The sequence below is a fragment of the Branchiostoma lanceolatum genome, chromosome 13 (assembly GCF_035083965.1).
Source record: "Branchiostoma lanceolatum isolate klBraLanc5 chromosome 13, klBraLanc5.hap2, whole genome shotgun sequence".
NCBI lineage: Eukaryota > Metazoa > Chordata > Leptocardii > Amphioxiformes > Branchiostomatidae > Branchiostoma > Branchiostoma lanceolatum.
In genome coordinates this window covers 12,603,290-12,625,608 of record NC_089734.1, presented here as the reverse complement: position 1 = coordinate 12,625,608, position 22,319 = coordinate 12,603,290, and the positions used below count along the sequence as shown (strand labels likewise).

Here is a 22,319-nt window from a genome sequence, read left to right as displayed (position 1 = left end):
AGAAGACATTCCCAGGGATAAGTCTTTGCTCGATTCCCTTCTTAACTCTGCAAGTTTAAACACCTTTAGCTAGCTTAAATCTTTCCATTGATCTATTTCTTTGGACAATGTATTGTTATGCACGTCGAAAAGGGGTCAAATTTTCTGTATCTTTAAAAATGACCCTTTACAGATGGTAGTTTAAAGAGGTTATAAAATGCCTCCTGGCTTGCATATCCTAGGGGCATTGCCTCACCCTGTTGTAAACGCCAAACAAAACAAAACCTCTTATCTTCACCAACAGGCACCAAATGTTGTAATAATATTGATTTCTTGAAGCATTGAAGATAGGCATAAACATTTTTGGACAGTTCGTTGGCTTAAACTGCTTTTAAAGTGAAAGATTTAGAGCTTCGACCTTGTTGTAAAATATAAATGTTCAAATAAGAAATGACAGTTTTATTATCGTTGCTGTAATTCAGGACGTCTGTGAAACCCACTTACAGTGTAAAGCAGTCATAAATATACTTACTAAAATTTATAAGATGACAACAGTCATTAATATAATTTTTCTGGTCGATAGCTGGAACACGTAATAGTACAACGTTGTAGAAATATATCTGTTCAGATACAAAATGTTAGTTTATAAGCGTTACTGTAACTCAAGGCATCTGTGAAACCCACTTACAGTGTAAAGTCATAAATATAATTACTAAAGTTTGTAAGGTGACCCCAGTCATTATATATAGTTTAGCCGGTCAATATAACGTTTTAGCAGAATATATCTGTTCAGATACAAAATGACAGTTTTATTAGCGTTCCTGTGATACGGGGTATCTGTAAAACCCACTTACAGTGTTAAGCAGTCATGAATATGCTTACTAAAATTTGTAAGATGACCCCAGTCATTTATATAGTTTTACCGGTCAATAGTATAACGTTGTAGTAAAACATGTCTGTTCAGATACAAAATGACAGTTTTATAAGCGTTCCTGTAACTAAGGGCATCTGTGAAACCCACTTACAGTGTTAAGTAGTCATAAATATACTTACTTACTTGATTTGTTAGATGACCCCAGTCATTTACATAGTTTTACCGATCGATAGTATAACGTTGTAGTGAATATATCTATTCCGTTACAAAATGACAGTTTTATTACAGTTTACGTTTCTTTCAATTCAGGACTTCTGTGAAACCCATTTACAGTGTAAAGTAGTCATAAATATACTCAATGAAATTTGTAAGATGACCCCAGTCGTTTATATAGTTTTACCGGTCAATAGTATAACGTTGTAGTGAAATATATCTGTTCAGATACAAAATGACAGTTTTATAAGCGTTACTGTAACTAAGGGCATCTGTGAAACCCACTTACATTGTGACGCAGTCATAAATATACTTACTAAAATTTGTAAGATGACAACAGTCATTCATGTAATTTTTCTGGTCGATAGCTGGGGCTCGTAATAGTATAACGTTGTAGTAAAATATAGCTTTTCAGATACAAAATGACATTTGTTAGCGTTTCCATAATTCAGGGCAACTGTAAAACCCACTTACAGTGTAAGGCAGTCATAAATCTACTTAATAAAGTTTGTAAGATGACAGCAGCCTTTAACATAGTCTTGCAGATCGATAATAATGGTAGCAGGTAATAGTTTAATGTTGCTGTGGCTATCACATTGTGTTATTTAGCATATTGTGATGTGCGTTGCTATGCTTTATGTTTTAGTATGATACGGTAAATTATGCCTCCTTGTTCTTCGTTTCTAAAATGAACGCATCATATACAATGTTAAACTACATGATACGGTTTTTCTCATAACCTTATTCTAAGAATCAGAACCGTAACAGAAATGCCAACTATTAAAAATCACATAAGGTTTCTAGTTACTAGTATCAAAATTATACAATTATTATAGTTCTAAAGGTTCTCAACTGGCCATAGCGATAAGACAACAAATGACGCAACTCCCTGGAGGTTTTGAATACAAAAGACACAAAGCATGTTGTCCTACACGAGTTACACTGTTAGGTTCGTAATTACAGAAAAGTGCCCTAGGCGCATTCAGGGGGGTGCCTCTTTTATCTAATTATGAAAGCAATTCTTTTGTATACTTTCTTAATGATTAGATTGCTATCAGCAACATCGATCACTATCGATCAATACATTCAAACAAACGTTCGACTGTAGATTAATGACCGGATTAAAACAACACACCGGCGGCTGTGATGTATAAAGGCTTGATAATGTCGAGGCCACACCACTTGATCGTATTTCAATAACCTGTTTTCAAGACCATGCTATTTGAACAAGTAGGTCAACGGTCGAAAATAAATTATAACAAGCAAAACAACTTTTAGGTATCTTTTTTTTGCAGATATCATAGATAATTTTGCCGTTTTTAACAGCACAGGCGTGACTCTATATAGATACAGGTACCACATTTTGCAATACTATACTATACCATACTATACTATACTATACTATACTATACTATACTATACTATACTATACAATACTATACTATACTACACAAGATACTGTAAATGCAGAAATGTTCGCGGTGGTTTTGTGTATGCGGTTCTGGCGGCGACCATTCCTCCGCGAACTTACAAAGACCGCGAAAATTTATGTCAAATACTGTAACAGTATGTGACTATAGCACTGCCGCAAACCTAAACCACCGCGAACACTCCATTTATCCTTTAGCGCGAAATAAAAACCACGCGAACTTAAATGCATTTAAAGTTCAACATTCTGCTATACTGTACTATACTATACTATACTTAACAAGATATATCAAAACAGGGAGTTCCGCTGCAGTACCAAAGCGAGCTGGTCGGGGGCCCAAAATCTAATCATTTCGAGCCCACCTACCAAATATGAAGATAATGCATTCAGGCATTCTCGAGTTATTGTGTTGACAGACACATACACACGATCGAACGTTGTGCAAAACATAACCTTCTCAGCGAAGGTAATTATAATGCTATATCGTACTTTACTATACTGTACTGTACTGTGCAGTACTATCCTATACTGTATTATACTGAATATTCTATATATTTACTACCTATTGATGCACATGGTGCATCTGTATAGTCAGTATAACCGCCATTCGGCGTAATACACCAGCTTCGCAGGCACGCAGCGTGACAGCAGCTGATTACATTACAACGAACAACATTACTTGTCACATCAATGGACTTGAATAGCAAATTTAAGTACATAATGAAATGTGATAACCCATGCATGGTATACATTGGGAAGTATATCAAAAAATGTCTAGACGTTAGAAACTCCTCCAATGATTGTAAAATCCCATTGTCATCCCATACTACTACACCATATTGTATAAGATAGACGGATTAGCCTAATAGAATGTTATCTATGTACCAGTGAATGCCATACTTTGTACCTTGTACAGTTGTTGTGCAATAAAGTTATTATATCATCCAACACCTATACATTGTAAAAGGTCAAACAGGTCAAATTCGGTACTATACTGTTCTATATTGTATACAATACTACACTATCTACTTTGACCTCTAAACGTGTACTTGAAGCCTCATCGGTATGCCTTCATTGAAGTTTTAAGATCAATAACTTCACAGGTGATGTATTTTTATTACTACACCTCATCAGAAGAAAAGATAAACGGGTAGAGAAAGTCTATTGGACAGATGAAACGATATCTACATGTTGTGTCTTCCTGCATTCATGCAAAAGTCCATTTCTCAAGTAATGGTGGTTTGCACTGTGAGAATTTGGCTGCATGCCTCGCTTGATAGCGTCGATAAATGTTCTTGAATGATCGTTTTCAGGGTGTTAGATGTATTTTCACTAGAAAAAGCAAACTGGTAGAGAAAAGTCTATTGGACAGATAAAGCGATTTCTGCTTTTCATATCTTCCTACATTCCTTCAAAAGTCCATTTCTCATGGTTATGGTGGTTTGCAATGTGAGCATTTGGCTGCATGCCTCGCTTGATAGCGTCGATAAATTTTCTTAAATAATGGTTTTCGGGGTCATTTCTTGCATGCCAGCGCTTCTATATTCGAGGCAGTCTGTTCGCTTGGTTTGGTACTTGACGAAAACGGACCGGTTCGGCTTGACACACTTTAAGGATCGCTAGCTTATAGATGTGATTCATGTTGAACGCCATAAGGGTGTAGTATTATATGTTTGTCTAGCCTGGACACCATACCATCGGAGGCTCCCCGATATCTCTACGGCACTGGGAGTGATCCCCGCCCGCCCAGACAGCGTAGTCGGCTCGGGGTGTGTTTACGGCCTTGGAACTCTCTATGGTAGCTAAAGTAGAAAGGCTGCGAAATTCTATATGGCAACTAAGAAGACAGGCTGACAGAAACGGATCAATAAAGCAGATTGGGCCCGGTAACACACCCCTAAGCCGACCCCTAGAGACTGGGACCAGGCTAATGTTTGTCATGGTGTGTTGACAAGATGGGCCAGGGAGAATACTAGCATGGTATTTCACTTTAGTAGAGACGGGGGGCGCAATAGACTTACTGCTCACCGAGTCACGTGCTCATTCCTGTAATAATTCCTGTGTTGCTGTTCAGTTGAAACCTTTTAGCAAGTAACATATTCTTTTGTTATATAAATTACGGTTAAACCTTGCTTCAGGCATTGTAATTTGTTTGTATGCATCGTAAAATCTCACCTTTCTTTTGTGTTTGGAATTACGACTTTAACCATGCTTCAGGCATTGTTATCTGTTTGTTTACATCGTAAAATCTCACCTTCCTTTTGTGTTAAAATTTACGGTTTTAACTCTGCTTCAGGCATTGTATTTTCTTTGCCTTCATTGTTAAATCCCGCTTTTCCCTTGTGTTGAAAATTACAATTAAATCCTGCGTTGTATTTCATTTTGTTTGCATTGATAAGACTAAAATTGTTCGAAGGTAGCAGTTACTCAACTGAATAAATTGTTATACAGCTGCTTGTGTGACTGATATCTTGCATATCATATTACCTGGATGTCCAATGTTCATAAACGTACTGGAAGGATTGGTTTAATCACACGCACATAAAGGCGTGCACAACTCTTATAAGTTCTTAAAGGCAACCCAGGCATTATCAGGGACCAAAAATTAGATTTTATATATTTGACAGTCAATTCATTCAGTCATTTCTATACATGTTCAAACAACACTATCACAATGTATAATGACATCTATGATGCAAAAAATATGACTTCGTTGTAACGTGAGAACTCACTGAAAATCGTCGCCGGGTTTTTTGTAGGCTCGCGAAACTAAGGGGATCAGCGTATGGCATTTTTTGCGCAGTTTTAAAATGCTCAAAGTTTGAAGTTATGTGCTAGACAGTGTTAGTAAATGTCAATACAATAAAGATTTCAGCATTTTTTTCATTACCATTTTTCGGTCCCTAATATTGCTTAGGTTGGTTTTAACGTCTTCAAGGTTCGACTCTCCTTAAACGAGGGACTTCCGACTTACGTCCCATCCTAAAGACCGAAACCCTTACCATCAGTATGCAACTCGGGTAAGCGACAATGTCCCAGATTCCAGATAGGTTCATTCACCCCTAAGCGGCGTGGCCAAAATTGCAAAGGCTCAAGAGAAGCCCCCTTCCAAAATTTAACTTGCGATTTATACCCAGCAAAAGCTATCAAATATATGAATCAATGTTTAAAAGCAATTTTGTGCAATCCGTTAAATTAGTCGCATTGTCGGGGATATCGAATCGATTATAAAACTGCGCTTTTGGGCACATAATCACCAAACTTGATCGGAAATGAAATTGCATGCGGTGTTCAGTGTAGATTGGAATAACCCAAAGGCTTTACGGAAATATTGGACGATCAAGCCTTGATAGACAAAGCCACCCTGCTACGCATGATAAACTTTGTGCAATCATGTCAAAGGCGCCCGTTAAAAGTAGGTTTCATTGAAGGCGAACCTTCTTGAGACACTAAAAACCTTAAGAAACAGCATCCAAGCTCATAAAGATGCCATTCTCGTAAATTTGAACATAGAAATATAATCCGAAGACTCAACTTATAAATACGCAAGCAGCGTACTTCTATCATTCCTTCTGGTTAACCGATAGCTAGAAGGAAAAACAATTCAAATAGCATGATAAGTCAATCACGTGAATATCACGTGATAGATCAACCAAATTGCTGGATGATCCTTAGCCAATCACGTGGCTGTCACGTGATGAACCCAAGTACAGGGTAACTTGGAGTCAACATTCAAGGACATCCTTAAAGAAGGTCAATGAACCCATACACCTGTTCGTGGCAGATTAAGGCCAGAGAGGTGATAATTAATATTAAGAATCCGGTCGCATTTCACAGAACTGCCTGCGCATAGCAAAACCGCCAAAGTAATCTATAGGTGAAATTCCGGGCACGGTTGTGGTTGAGAAATACTTGTTACCTGACACGTCACAGTAAACGTTAGGAATGTGCGAATCGTTGATAAGATTGTACTTTACAAAGGGGTGACATCACAACTATATATCCTAAACAAGAGTGATGATGAACTTCAGCCGTGAGAGAGTTCTACGTCACTTCTTTTGGGGCATCTGTTACGTGAAACGCATACTGTACATATACGTCACAGTAAACGTCAGGCATGTGCAAATCGTTGATAACATTGTAGTTTACAAAGGGGTGACGTCACAACTATATTTCATAAACAAGAGTGATGATGAACTTCAGCCGTGAGAGAGTTCTACGTCACTTCTTTTGGGGCATCTGTTACGTGATACGCATATTTTACATACGTCATGCAAGGCACACCGCATTTCGTCCTAATTGTCAAGTCGATGTCTGACAGTTTTTGTGTTTGTAGTCATTTATTTCGATTGGTGCCATTTCAAAAAAATGTTTTTTTCTCTCTTCTTTTTCCTATTTTTCTTTTGTTATTTTATCTGAACTAAACCAAAGCGACGCCTTACATCTGCTTGGAGTAGATCAGTCTGTCATGTCAAGGACTCTGCTTTCTATAAGGAATCGGGGACTATAAAATAGAATAAAGATAATTTCGTGATCGGAGATAAATAAGCCTCTAGAAAGACGTTAACATCGTTGACTACAAAGAGATACACAGCAACTTCCATGATGATTCTAACAGGGACTGCAATGTCTGAAATCATTTTGAAATAGCCGTTAAAATGAAATCAAAGTAGTTAAATGGATATCATCTTATCTATTGAAGATAACATCTGATTGCATAATTCACAACTAAATCTAGACATCGTTATAAGAGACGTATGAACCAGAGGTTGACAAAATCAGGCGAATTACCGGTTTAATTTCAAACATTACAGTTGCTGTGACGACTAAATTCAAATCAAGAACGTTGGCGTCGTTTCCATGGAAATAACCATAGAAATATCAAACACATTACTGGTCAAATTTTCTCCAAGGGAAAATAATAATTTGAAGTTGTTATTTATATCTAATATCTGATAGCTTATCTTATTCATAGATTATGAATGTTAGAGAGACCAATATCAAGCAAATTACCATTCTAAATTAGCCTTGATAGCTTGTTTTGAGCGCATTATACTTCATACTTGCTTTAGCTAGATCTGATAAATGTGTCTGAATATCCACGCCTTCGAGGATATTCCATTAGACAATTTTATGGAGGGGTGCAAGCATGATGTAGCTTTACCCACCAAAAAGACAAATAAAAATCGAACAAGTGCGACAATCAACTAAGCATCGGGCCTTAGCAAATGATTAATCAATTACCTGCAATCAATAAAAATCAATGTTACTTGATGTTTAGACGAGTCGATGTATAAACAATGGCCCATAAAATTACTACCGTAACAATAAACATTTGCTTATTGCGATAGACAATAAACGATTGACAATAAACGGGTAATATATCACCGTAGACTATAGCGTTATCACAATACGCCATAAGCCTAAGGAAATAAACAGAGATAATAGAGTGACTAATACCCTTGTCACTATAGACAGAGTAATCAAGACAAGACATAAACCAAGCACGGCGTTCAATAAAACAACCGCAAGCGATAAGCAATGATGAAACGGTAAAGGAACCGTGGACTTTTTTAGGCCGTGGGTTGTAAATCAACTGTGCCTAGGGCGCGGTATTGAAAAGCGTAGCCCATCCCTCTCCTTCCACTGCCTTTTACCTCCAAAACTTAAGCCGGTTAAGCCCCCCTCTCACTGGACTCGCGGCACTCAGCGAATTTTATTGACAAAAACTCATCTTTTTAAGCTGTGTGTGTTTTCATCCGCGAATAGTTTCATCAGGTTGGTAAGTCACTGAATAAAAAGACTCTTTTCACACAACCAAGAGATTTATTCCACCGACGTTTCGGTGACCATCTGTCACCTTCTTCAAGGCAATTCTGACTGGTTCACATAGCAATGCAGCACAGGTGTTGCCGCCCGCTTGTGTGTTTTGTTGTCTTTTTGGTCATACTTGTACTTTTAGAATGATATTCCCATTATAAAGTCATTGGTAACACAAATCCAGTTTAGGACGCAGTGACGCCGCCAGCGTGCAGGGGGTCCAGTGAGAGGGGGGGGGGGGGCTTTAGTCATTTTTACACCAGGGTGGTAGGAGGAAAGGCGTGTAACGTGTTTTACCCAAGGACACAACGTCTAGCCAGGTATGACAGGAATCGAACTCATGACCTTATGATCCCGTGTCTACTAGCCTAACCACCGGTCATCGACACCGGATGTCGGAAGCTTCGGCCCTTTACTAACTCAGCCCATGGCTAATCCGACCAACTCGGCCCAACACCCTTGATGCTAGGGTCACATTTCCAAGCCGGGCCCGACAGGGCTGTTTGAGAAAACAAAGAATAAAACATGCATATCAAGAATATACATAGCGTATGGTAGGGAGAAATCTTTAAAAAATTTTGTGTGTTTTGTTGTCTTTTATATCATAGTTTTCGTTCCCACAAGCTGCCCGGCCGGGCCCCGGCTAGGAAATGTGACCCTAGCATAACCTAACGCTAATCCTACATATATACTAATCCACCACAAGGGCTAAAAAATCACAACGAAACATATTTCATATTCACCCGAATAACATATTCACCAGGTTTAAAAGGTCGAGGTCAAGAAAAAAATTATTTGATATCGATATCAAATATAGGGCGTCGATCGTCTAATTTTGACAAACTTTCTAAAAACACACGAAATATTACAAATAATCCTGATGTGTATATCTTACTTATAGCATGGTTCTTGTTTATTTATTTTTCTTCTTGCAAACAGGTATATAAAGATGTACTTGTCATTGATGTCGACCATCTGTTCCATATACGTTATCACCACTGCGACAGCTGTCTTATAATGGACTTAATCACAGATAACGGGGCATTTTAGTTATCTTCTTGGTAGAGTTGTAGCTACACTAGGTGTGAATAACATCGATATAAACGTACCGAGCTGTCGTAGATAATCTTGCGGTCATTTATCTCTGACAGAGATTTGGGCTGCGATAGCCGTAGGAAAACAGTTTATCATCCAGATCTGGTAACGCCCCAGCCATCCTTGGTATTTACATAATTACTAGAGTACAGACGCCAAAGGGGTGTCGCATACAGCTACCGTGCGAGGACAGCTAACACATGTCAGCTTAGGCGAGCATTCTTGTAGATTCAACGTCTTTGAGACGTTGGGATTAACGTTAAGACGTGGGGAAGAGCTGTGATAGGGACGCTCATTGACGTATTGTCGCAGGAGGCGGCCCGAAAGACCTGACTCGCGAGAAGCGTCACCCTGCGGACTTGGGGATATCTGCATCGCATCGTACAAACATTGCAGGTACATTTGCGTGATTCCTAGAGAGTAAAGCTATAGATATTATGTCTTCTCCATACTTGTATGTCTGACATTTAAATTGAAGGCTCTACTTTAAAATCGCTGATACGAACGTGGAGAAATTCGAGCTGTGAACCCATTTGCCCCGTAAGACCTCATTCGCAACACTTCAAGTAGTAAGTCCCTACGGGGTCGTTTGCCGGCATTGCTTTCTTATCGCCTGTACGCAGGTAGCATAATCTTCACCTTGCTAGACTTACAAAGAACAAGTCTTAAGAAGGAAGGTCGAGGATGTTTCCGACGTGGTTTAAGAAAGCTATCCCGCTCTATAATAGTTGGCTTACATTCAATCCATGCTACTAAATCAGCTTCTACAGATAGATTGAAGGATACATTGTACAGTTCAGTACAGTTGTACTGCTTAAACGTAAATGCCATGTTAGTTTCAAAAGGTTAGTGTTCGAAATGCACAGCTAAGCGACAATGTTGTTATTTGACCTCCCCTAAGCCAAGTCTTCGCCTAAGACATTGTTTAGAGTGACCAAGGAATGTTACTATCGATACCATAGTTCCCCAACCTTGTAATAAAGAACTTGGACGCTGTATCTTAAATACATTCCAAGAACTCTTGAATCTTGCGGAATTTCAGCCATTCAGTCTAACACAACGATAGGAAAAGGCAACATATAATTATAGGGAGTTAACGTTGTTTTTGGCTGGAACACAAAACTGCGCCTCTGGCATATGTAAATGATTTCTTTCTCACCCCTTCTATACAACAGTTACGTCATGCATAATAACTAAAGTGTTTTGTTGTGCGGACCATAAAGCTATTCAGATGACACAATTATCACTGTAAGACCACAAACTGGTTAAGGTTTTCACACCACAAATGACCACGTATACGCCTCGAAGATCTCATACCTGGTTGGTATTCTAGTAATTACCGATCGTTATCTGTACTTAAGTACCTCGGGCAGTGTGGTGACGACAATAGCTGACATCATACCTCACCCTTAATGCTGTGCATCTGTCACTATAATTTCCCAAGGGGATGTCACCGTAAAGCCTAGCACTTACAACTTCCAATGAGTTTGGGAATTCTCGTTAACATTAAGCCTTTTTATGTCGATTTCTTGCTGAAGCTGCACTTTGAAATTCAAAAGTCAGCTCAAAGTTTTCTTTTCGTAATATAAAGATTTAGATAGATTGATATTACACCTTTTATCGTCAAATAAATCTGGGACATTTCAGGGAATAGAGTCTCCTCGTTAGACTCGAATTCAAAGTGATTGATGTTATATAGGTTTTTCGGCGTCCATAACTGAGCTTTGGCTTATTATCAACTGAGCTTTGGCTTATTATTACCTTCGCCGAGAAGGTTATACAGAGGGTAGCGTTTGTGTGTGTGTTTGTTTGTTTGTGTGTTTGTAACGTACAGCATAACTCGACAAGGCTTGGATAGATTGTCTTGATATTTGGTAGGTGGGTAGGTCTTGATGAGACTAGGAAATGATTAGATTTTGGGTCCCCTAGCGGCTTGTTACGGTACTGCAGCGGAACTTCCTGTTTCGATATCTCGTGTTCTGGACGAGCTATGGAACTGATTTTTGAGTGGTAGATAGCTCTTTGGACAGAGAGTGAGTGGTATAGGTTTTGGCCCCCTAGCGGCTTTTTTGGAACTGCAGGAGCAGGTTTTGGTTCAGACTTTGAAAGGGAATAGCTCAAGAAGGGCTTGATGGATGGTTATGATTTTTGGTAAGTAGATAGCTTGAGTGATGATGTACATGATTAGATACTTCTTATGCAAATCAGTATCTAATTTGCATAATTAATGAGGAAAGTTTATACATCCGCCAAATTTCACAATAGGACTCTCAAACATGTGACATATGTAACTGAAGAAGAGAGAAATGTTAATAGATATCAATTATGCAAATGAAGACCTCATTTGCATAATTAATGAGAAAATACTATAACTCAAGATGGGCTTGATGGATGTTAATGATGTTTGGTATGTAGATAGCTTACGTGATGCTAAATGTATGATTGGACGATAATTATGCAAATTAGATTCTAATTTGCATAATTAATGACACAATTTTAAAAACCCGCTGTGTTCCATGATATGACTATTGAAATATGTGACATTTGTTACTGAGGAATTTTGATAGATAAAAAAATATGCAAATGTAGGCCTAATTTGCATAATTAATGAGAAACTACTATAATTCCATACAGGTAAATAATGGCAATTTCATACTTGTGTCATTTCAAAGTTATGTGAATGTGAACATCGTTGAATCAAATTATGCTAATAAGGACCTCATTTGCATAATTCATGATAAATGTTACTTTGTTAGCATAACCTTCTTTGTTAACCTCATACTTTTGTTTTTTGGGTGAAGAAGATCAACTGGTATGATTTATAATTGATAAGAAACATTCCTGATACGTCAGTCAAAAAGGTTAAAATCATTTGGCGAAGGTATGAGGTCGTGGAACTCTAGTTGATGTATGTATCTATTATAATACATTGCCGGTTGTAACTGGATCACTGTTGGGCTGACGTCATAGTTGCGTTGCGCATTTGAGTGCAAGAAATGCGAACAACTATAGTCCCTACACTAAACCTTTGAAAACTCTTCTTTTTCTTGAAAAATGTGGTCCATTTTGGAGACTTTTGGGCTAGAAGGAACAGGTAGGGTTTAAGCTTAAGCTTTCCCATTTTGGTCAAAATTTGTTCGTTTCAGTAGTTAAGTTGGCGTAAGGAGATATCTTAGTGGTTTGGTTTCACACGCCCTGAGTGGACTGTTCCAGTCCAGAAGAAGGTCAAAGTTGGGGTTTGTTTTCTTCTGTCAGCTGTCCAGAGCGATCGAGCTGGTCAATTATCTGTTTTCTTTGCATGATTCTAAAGTATACAGTTGTGGCTTTCTGGTGCATAAGAAATCTTGGGGCTTGCAATGTTAGTACGTACTTTTCTGAGCTCATGGCTTCCTATGCACAAGTCTGACTGTTGTATCTGCCCTGTAGAACCCAGTGATGGGCATCCAAACGTTGTAGATATTTCCGTGACTAGTTTCTTTTCTTTTTTTTCTTTTTTTTTTCTTTCTGGACAGACGAAGACGACTTGGCAGTGCATTCAAGTTTTTAATTTATCAATCACTTTAAGATTCACGTACAATAACACATCTTTACACCTGGGGGAGGGGAAAACATCGTGTAAAGTGCCTTTCCCAAGGGCACAATATAGGTGGCGTCAGGGGGATGCAAACACGGGACCGCTTGGTTCTGGACCGAACACCCTGCCGTTACGCCACACGATCCCACTAAGTGAATAGTATCATCAGGTCGCTACATCCGTGGATGATTCAGAAAGACTTCTGAAACATTCACAGCGCAATCATTTTGGTTGTGCAACAAAGAACTGTGCAATCCACTTCTAGATACTTGCAACAAGGTCACTTTATAACAATTGCTTTGCTTCAAGAGACCACTGCGAGTCGATAGTCATTGAGAATCTTGTCAAAACAGCAATAAACACCCCCGTGACGATACATTACAACATAAGAGGGACTAGTCAGCTAAACCCGCGTGAATTTATATTACACAACTGAGCCTCGTTCGACACCCTAAGGGGCCATCAATATCTATAGAGTGGGTTTTCGGATGGGACATTTGAGTCTCAAGAAACCGCTATGAATCGTAACGACCAAATGAGAACCCATCTCGGAAAGCGCAATGTTTCCCAAGAAAGTATCCAAGTCGTGCTTAGGTTAATGGAACATCGCGAAATGACTACTAAGCGATGGCAAGACACCACTTCTTCAAGATGTTCCCCCTAAGACATTGATCATCACTGTTTTATTCTAGTGATCCGCAAGTTTAGATCTAGAAGTACTTGGATGGGTTGTACAAGCACGAGACACTTCTTGCGTGACTAGCATCTATTACAAGGTATTATACACTATAACAGTCGTCTTAGTAACGTAGAAGGAGTCAGTTGGATTGACCTTGTTTTTGAAGAATCCTTATGCAAGTCGTAATGGTGTAAGAGGAGAATTATGGAGCAAAGTATGACACATGCACACCTAATTAGTTTGAATTACTTCCGTTATAACGCCTTCAGTTCGTAATGTGACATATAGTATAGGTAGTTGGTACACACTGTTTGTCTAATGCTTTGTTATTATACTGATGAGCTGGAACTAGAGTTGTCTTCATCTATTTACAAGTCACTGTTAACTATCTAGACGGGGGGGGGGGCAAAAAGTGCCCGCACCAACTTTGACGACGTGTGCTAGGACTAACAAACTTGGTGACTTTTCGTAGTATTTAGTTGGCAACAATTTTATGATAAAAGTATAAGTTAATTATTTTTCGTGTTGCCATGGCAACATGTTTCTGACAGGCATTTTATACAAAATTTACCATTTCGGTTTAAACAATGCCCAGTCTAGATAGGGTTAAACTAGAACATTCTGTACCCAGGGTATGGCTATAACTTTACAAAATGCAACGGTGCTTTTTCTGCTAAGACTTTGAAATCTCTATTAACCCCATTGGCCACGTAAATGGATTAAACATCCATGGGGAACCCAGACCTATCTGCTACTAGACACAACCGCATCGTATCGTACGGATCAACACGGACAGTTATTAGCATATCATGGTCAGTTCTGTATACAAATGTATATAGTTTTCTCCATTAGTTTTCAACCAAAATCTGTGAAATATTACATCTCAAATAGCGTATAACCAATATGTTAATTAAAGATACCAACACCGTTGGGGCACGAAAAGGGATACCAAATAGAAACTGATTAGCCTGATAGCCAATAAGAATATGTTGAAATGTTTCTGGAGATTTTTATTATTAATTATGCCGAGTAAAATCATCCCATAGGAGAATTTTTTAGAGAACAGTATTTGGAATAACAACACATCAGAATCATACAAACAATTCAATTCAGATGCAATTATCCTTCTTCCCAATGCATACACCAAGGTGATAATGTTTTCATTTGTTCATTACCTTCACCGAGAAGGTTATGTTTTCGTCAGCGTCCGTATGTATGTCCTTCCTTCTGTGTACACGATAACTCGAGAATGCCTAAATGGATATTCTTGATATTTGGTAGGCAAGTAGATCTTTGTAAAATCTCGAAATGATTAGATTTTGGGCCTCCTAGCAACTTGTTTGTTTCTATTTTTAGGAGTGCATCCAAACCCCATTTTGATTTACATTGACCGCTTCGGAATGTAAGGTTATCGCGATTGATCCACGAACGTCATAACAGCTGCTTATTATGATAACCAGATGCCGCACATTGTCTATAGTAAGAGATCATGAGATGGGATGATCAAACTATATACAGAATACTAACTAAAAATAGAACAAAAGCCTGACATGCAAAACACACACAGCGAACGAGAAGCTCTGATAAACGCTCAAAGAAAACACGCTCCACTACTTGGTAGTGGTCTCTAGCGAGGTTTATAAATAGTGTTTTGATCCGCCGCCATACACGAGTTGACCCGAGGGTCTAATCAACCACATTAGCTTTGAAACGACTTCCACTTGGTTGAACAACTATAGATACCTACGCAAACACGTCAAATGGGCAAAGGGTGATTTATAGATCACTCCATGCCCAATGTCACTAAGTGTGCAGGCGAAGGTTTGTCTCAATTGAACCGGGAGGAACATTAAAGGGGCCCGAAGCAATATTAGGGCCCGAAAATAGGATTTTGAAAGTCAGTATATTTAGTCATCTGTATGCATGATAAGTTCAAACAACACTATCACAATGTATAGCGACGTCCATGATGCAAAAATTCGACGTTGTTGTGATGTGAGAACTCACCGAAAATCGTCGCTGGGGCTTTTGTAGGCTCGCAAAACTAAGGCGATCATCATACGGCACGTTTTGCGAGGTTTTAAAATGCTCAAAGTATGAAATTATTACGCAAATGTTTGATACCTTTAGATATTACGGGAATTCCCTATTAAGCCAATAGATGATATCGATGACGTCATAATAACGTCATATTGTGTCATATCGATACCAAAATTACAGGAATTATTAAATGTTTACATGTACATCACTCCCTGCCGTTTGGAAGTTATGAGGGGGGGGGGCGAAGGAGCTAAACAGTGTTAGTAAATGTCACTACCATAAAGATTTCAGAATGTTTTTATTTCCATTTTTGGGCCGTGATATTGCTTTGGGCCCCTTTAAAGGCTTTCTCTGCAACAACGAGACATCTTAAGTGTTTGTCAAGGTTTGTTCTTTCACGTACGAATCGTGTGTGGATGAAATGGATTTAAGTGGTGTTTGGCTTTGAACGTAGTGCGGGAAATCTAAGTCTTCTGAAGTTATCTTTGTTTTGATTTGACGTGGAAACACCATGGAAAACATTGCGAGTGCAAATATTGTAAATGTTATATAGCTTTTGCAGATACGGTAAGGCCTAGCGTTATATAAAGTCGTCTAATGTTTTGCATGTTTTTTTTTCAAACACTCTTTGAATGTTAGCCGCAACATAACTAAGTCCAAATGCGCTAGGGACTGCATTGTTAGCAGAAACACCTAGCTTCAGTGCACAGTGAACCAGTCAGTATTGCCCTGATGAAGATGGCAGACAGTCGTCGAAATGTTGGCTTATGTAAATACTTGATTGTGAATAAAAGAACATTGCTACAAAAAACTGCCTTTCTGTTAACACCGGTGAATATATATATCTCCCCAAACGTAGGGAATGTCATATTCTACTGCACACAAAAAAAAGAAATCAAACCCTTTAGCAACCGTTTAGATTAGAAGTAGCTCTAGTTGACGACTTTACTTTGTGTTTATTTCATTACTGTGTACTTATTATTATCATTATCTCGATTCAATGTTTTCTTGCAATTAGCCTCCTGGCATGAGTTTGCAATAAAGTTATAATCATTATTAAGTTCAGATGGTTGCTGAATATACATTGAGTCAACAATGTTGAATATAGCCTTGTAGTGGGGTTGGGACATATTTTCTAACATACAGTCATCGAAACGTTGGCCCAGGTAAATGCTTGGTTGTGAATAGAAGAACATTGCTATTGAGTCCAAGTGGTTGTTGAAGATATGTTGAGACAACAGTGTTGAATATGTCCTTGTAGTGAGGTACGGTGGGGGCATATTTTCTCTGTATCCACCAAAGGACGTCAGGAAAAAGGATGTTGTCTCTTTGAGGTCAGGATACAAAAATGTAAACATGATTAATGAGAGAGGATTGTAGGAAGGATGTGGTGTTCGACCTGTGCAATTTGTCTTAGAACTAACGACCTGCCTATGTACCGGGTTCCTTTGTCCTTGCATTTTTCTTCTCTACGACTTTGGGAAAGCTTATTCTTTTCAAGACCCTCGTTGTGAATAATTGTTTTCCTTGTTATATACTTCGTAACAATGCCTTTGTTATTGTGTCAAACGCCTGGTAAAATTTGTCGCACGAACGTCGTACGATCGATCGCAAACTGAGCGTGTTCTCGGGATAGTCGTGTAAGAGTCGTACAAAATTCAACTGTCTTGTTACCGTAATGGCTGTCTTAGATCCTTGTCGGTAGTTGGTTCTATTACAGTCTGCTGCTTAAAGGAAACCCAGGCAATATTAGGGCCAGAAAATTTTTAATTTTGTAAGTCTATTTATTTCGTCATTTCTATACATGATTAGTTTTAAAAAACTATCACAATGTATAGCGACGTCCATGATGCAAAAATGCACTGTCGTTGTGATGTGAGAACTTACTAAAAATCGTCGTCGGGGTTTTTGTTGGCCCGCGAAACTAAGGGAATCATCTTACGGCACCATTTTGCGCGGTTTTAAAATGCTCAAAGTATTAAGTTACTACGCAATTGTGCTAAAAAGTATTAGTAAATGTCACTACCATAAAGATTTCAGCATTATTGTATTTTCCTTTTTTGACACTAATATTGCTTTATTGCCTTTAAAACATTTACGGCATCAAAATGTACAAAGGCCTTAGACTAATGTAAGGGCGCCGAAGCCTATAGGCCTAGCACTCAAGTAACATTCCAAGAAATGGGTTGACATCAATCAAAGACTCAATTGAACAATGATCTTGAAAAATGATGATGAAATACATTCTCACATGTAATTTAAGTTGGTTTTCAATTACAAGTACAAATCCCCTAGATTAAAAGATCGGTGCAACGACCATCGCCTGCTTATACATCAAAGATTATGACAAGATTGGACGAAGTGACCTAGATAACAGTAACAACTCACTCTCTCACTCACTGAAGCGTCGTAACATACTGACAAGGTCCAACAAGGAACTGAATTAAAATGTGAAGTGAAAACGATGTGAGGGATTTAGTCAAGGGCGTAGAGGCTTGCTTAGGAGTAAACCCATTTAGCGTGCGTGTCGACAAAAGAATGCTGAAAGATGTTAGCCGATAGGCATCATAAACCATGTGTTATATAGTAATGGCCTGCTGTGTTATATAGTAATGGCCTGCTAAAATCTGCAATATCTGTACCAATACTTGTAGCAAAGCACTCTTTCTCATTAGGTACAGTACAGTGACAGCCTCTTCGTCATAAACATTAAGATTTTATACATCGCTTGAACTTAAATGTGTAGCCATGTCATTTTATATAACAAAATCAGACACTGCCATATGTTAAGATAAAATAAATAGATGACGAATGGGTTTTTAAAATTGCCTACGACTGAGAAAAACTGATGTGCAATGAACAAAAAACAGTTATTTTTATTTCATTTGCAAGCAAGTAATTTTACAGATTATCTAATAGATACACAACTTCCTCTGTGACAGTCTATGTCGGTTACTGGTTCTTACATTAATCATCATCATTAAGACCGTCTTGACACAACTAGGTCTATTTTGTTTTTTCAAGCGTTCCTGTCTTTTAAAGGTGGTCTTTATAAAGACCTTGGCCTGCACCCTTGACATTGCGTACACAGTCTATTCTATATATGCCTGTCGAGGACATGCTCTTTGATTGATATACTAGAAGTTAGAGATTGTTATACCAGAATTTAAGATACAGTTCCTATTTTATTCGAGGGTGTTTCAAGTAGGTTTAATGATAACAATAACAGTAACTTTATTGCAAATCGTAATTCCAGAATGCTAATTGCAAGCAAACAATGAGTTATAAACATATACATGAATACATGTAGTAACAAGTCTATCGTCACTTTTTACTGTTAGTAACGTTTTCAAAAGATTTTCCACTATTGTAAAAAAAATGATATATTTTGCTTGTCCATATTGATAGGCAATGCGTTTCAAAATCACATTGACTGGCATGGCTCATGCATGATTAAAATTTATGCAAAAAGACGTCCAGGTCAAAAGATACCAAAAACGGAAGATCTGCTGCAGTACCAGGGCCACTTACAAGGGGACTTAAGATCGACCTTGGCCTTTGTCTTCCAAGCACCTACCCATATACTAAATATCATCGTAATCCATCCAGAGGTTCTCGAGTTGTAGTGACAACAAAAATCTGGAAACACAAACACACACACATAGACAGACAGCCCCCCCCCAACACATAGACACACCCAAAACAATATCCCCATTTTTCATGGAGATATAAATAAACCCTTCCACTCAAAACAAGTTATGCAAGCCCCCTACTGACAAGGGGATCTATACATAGGCGCTTCTTGCAATTTGATATCGTTGGAATTGGTCTACGTCTGGCAAACACTTCCACTATATGAAAGTAGTGCCTATATAAACTGTGGGTTGGATGGACGTGCATATGCATGTGCTTTGAAATTAGTCTGATAAAATGCCAAGCACACTGTTTTAGGTACACGTGATTCTTGCCTTGCAACATTGAGTGATAAATCTTAGCAGGGAGAAATACGTTCTTATAGAGCTGCTCTGTATCAGTCTGTTGCTGTTAGGACAACGTCAACATTGGAACAGAATAAGGTATCTAAATTTCGTATCTAGTATAGAAAAACATATTACTTTTCTGCCCTGGGCATGTCTTGTTCTACATTATGTAATATGATGTATATATTCGTAATCAGCGTTCTTACTTACCAATTTCGCTGTTGAACATGACACTTAAACATAAACCTAACGGCGTAAACGCGTACTCCTTGTCAAAAGCGATAAATCAAACGGTATAGAACATCTAAGCTTAAAGTGCGAGAAATAATTGTGCGATGACATACCATGTTTATTGACATACGTCCACCCTCCCCCACTAAAACAACAGTGTCACGACAGTCTCATGCTGAGAATTTGATCTACAATCTGTAATGTCGTGTTCTGGATACCGTTTGAGATTAGTCTGGTGAAAGCTTTATTGTTTGTTTGTATGTTGGTTGGTTGGTTGGTTGGTTGGTTGGTTGGTTGGTTGGTTGGTTTGGTTGGTTGGTTGGTTCTATTGAATACCCGGTAAACCACTTCATGGCGTAACACACTAGGTTTGTACTGAGCAGTACAAGCTGCATATCCGGACAGATTTATTTGATCCACCCACACTTTAATCTCTTCGATAAGTGTGATGGGTTCTTTAACGTGCTCGATGTTTTGCTTTCCTTAAAAACAGGCCATCTATTTAACATCCTAGCCGAAGATAGGTACCCATGTTCACATGAGTCGAGTGTGGAAATTGGTGTTAATTGCCTTTTCCGAGGGTATAAAATCGGCACCTGTCTGGGTTTCGAACTCAGGACATCAAGGTTCCGAGTCAACAATCCTTAAGACAATATTAGCATGCCACCATAGGCCACCACGTTTGCATAACAGTGGCAATCTAAAGCGTGGGTGGATGTGCGTTTATTCATGTCTTTTGAAATTAGTCTGCTGCCATACCAAGAACACTGTTTCGATCTTATTGTTGACAATAGTTTACCGATACGGCAACAATCAACAAGTACATGGCAGCGCTTAAAACGCTGAATCACTTTGATGACAATGGTTGATCTGAACTTGACTTAAATATGTAAGTACGAAAGTACGAAAGTATTACTATAAGTAAGTACAAAAATGAGTGGGACGAGGCTGATTTAGTAACGACTAGTTTTAGCTAGAGGAACATTAAGCTGCTTTCCTCTTTTTAGGAATATAGCATGAATATCGTAGGCAACCAGTATCGGGAAGTTGAGGAAAGACCTTGCAAACATAACCCTTGTCTTCCTGGGCATCTCTGCTTGTCCTCTAAGGACGGTACGTAGACACAATTGGGTCAAGGCACTTGTGTAAGAGTTATATATATGGTAAGATATGGGGGCCGGAGAATTATTTCCAGTGCTGTCTTTTAGTGCACGTTCTATTTCCATTGCTTGTTGTTTGGTGATACTTGAGCTTCAGGCTGGGACCACATATTCAAAGGTCGGGCGTATGTGAACTTGGTGGACGTTGTAGAGATCTTCGATAAGGTATCTGAATCGTATATCTGTTAGTCTTTTTCTTCACAATTTCTTTTTATAGCAAAAACACATGTTTACTCCATTTACTACAGCTGACATTGCTTGGTCTACATATCAAAATATTATAGTATTTGTCATTTCCTTTGCTTGAAAATAAGTGATATTTCCTTTTTAGTATGTTGTTTGGTGCTTTTTCTATTCTTACTGCTTCACTGTATTGTTCAATGTTTCAGCAGGTCTACCAGTGGGTTCCAACGGAATTTGCAAAGTTATTTGTTTGGTCCGTTGCTACTTACTAACAAAAGATAGAATAGAATACGTAAGTAGGCCGTCATCCTTGTCAAATGCTTGTCAAAAGCTAGTTTGCAAAAGGTTCAAGTTCCAGTGTGCTAAACAAACATACACACACACATATGTGTAAACACAGTCATTAAGAAGTGGTTTACTTAATCGATTCAAGCCGGTCAAAGTTCGGAAGCATACAGAGGAACAGCGGATCAACGTTAGGTTACGTACCTTGAACCTGGCAAAATCCTTTCTTTGATGAATATTTTTCAGGTATGTCATTTCTAATATTGATTGAACGATTGGTAGGGAAGGTGTTTAATGTTATGATTTATGAGGAAAAGTTGTAGACATTGCTTAGATTTCTTTAGCTATGCTTAGACATGTACACAAGGAAGTGCGTAGTGTGTTCATGACAAACTCTATGGTCAATGTATCATTTAATAACTGTAATATAAATTCTGTGACTGGATTGTTTTATCAATATCTTCACAGTAGCATAACATTTGTGGTAGGTGTACATTCTTGTTTGTGTTTTGACTACAAAATTAGCTGTTACACGTTAATTTGATTAAGAAAATACGTAGGCGTGACGAAATATTTAACGTGAGGGATTTTTACGTGCCTACGCATGTTTCGGACAACGGTTGCGGGGTGGTTACCTAGGTCAGAAAAAATAAAGTTCTTGGTGGCAAAGTGAAGATTTTGGCACATCGGCAACCAAATCCGTAGTGTTTTTGGCACAGTTTTTAGGCAGATTAACCGAAGAGCCTCGGTGGGCGTCACTCCACCGTCAGGGAAGGT

The 22,319-nt window shown here is 38.5% G+C and overlaps 2 protein-coding genes across 4 annotated transcripts in view; one reads left to right on the top strand and one right to left on the bottom strand.

Annotated features, from left to right (window-relative positions):
• Positions 1-22,319, bottom strand: part of LOC136447006 (tripartite motif-containing protein 2-like) — a 136,033-nt gene that overhangs the window by 49,131 nt on the left and 64,583 nt on the right. The gene's annotated exons all lie outside the window — the stretch shown is intronic.
• The window catches only part of LOC136447009 (parathyroid hormone 2 receptor-like), a 115,774-nt gene that overhangs the window by 43,238 nt on the left and 50,217 nt on the right, over positions 1-22,319 (top strand). Inside the window, exon 1 of one of the 3 annotated variants that reach the window (XM_066445672.1) lies at positions 9,706-9,806. The exons of 1 other annotated variant lie outside the window; for it this stretch is intronic. The gene's annotated coding sequence lies outside the window, so the exon portion shown is untranslated. Of the gene's footprint in view, positions 1-9,705; positions 9,807-21,706; positions 21,789-22,319 lie in introns of those variants that run through there. One more of the 3 variants, XM_066445673.1, reaches the window with a different exon arrangement.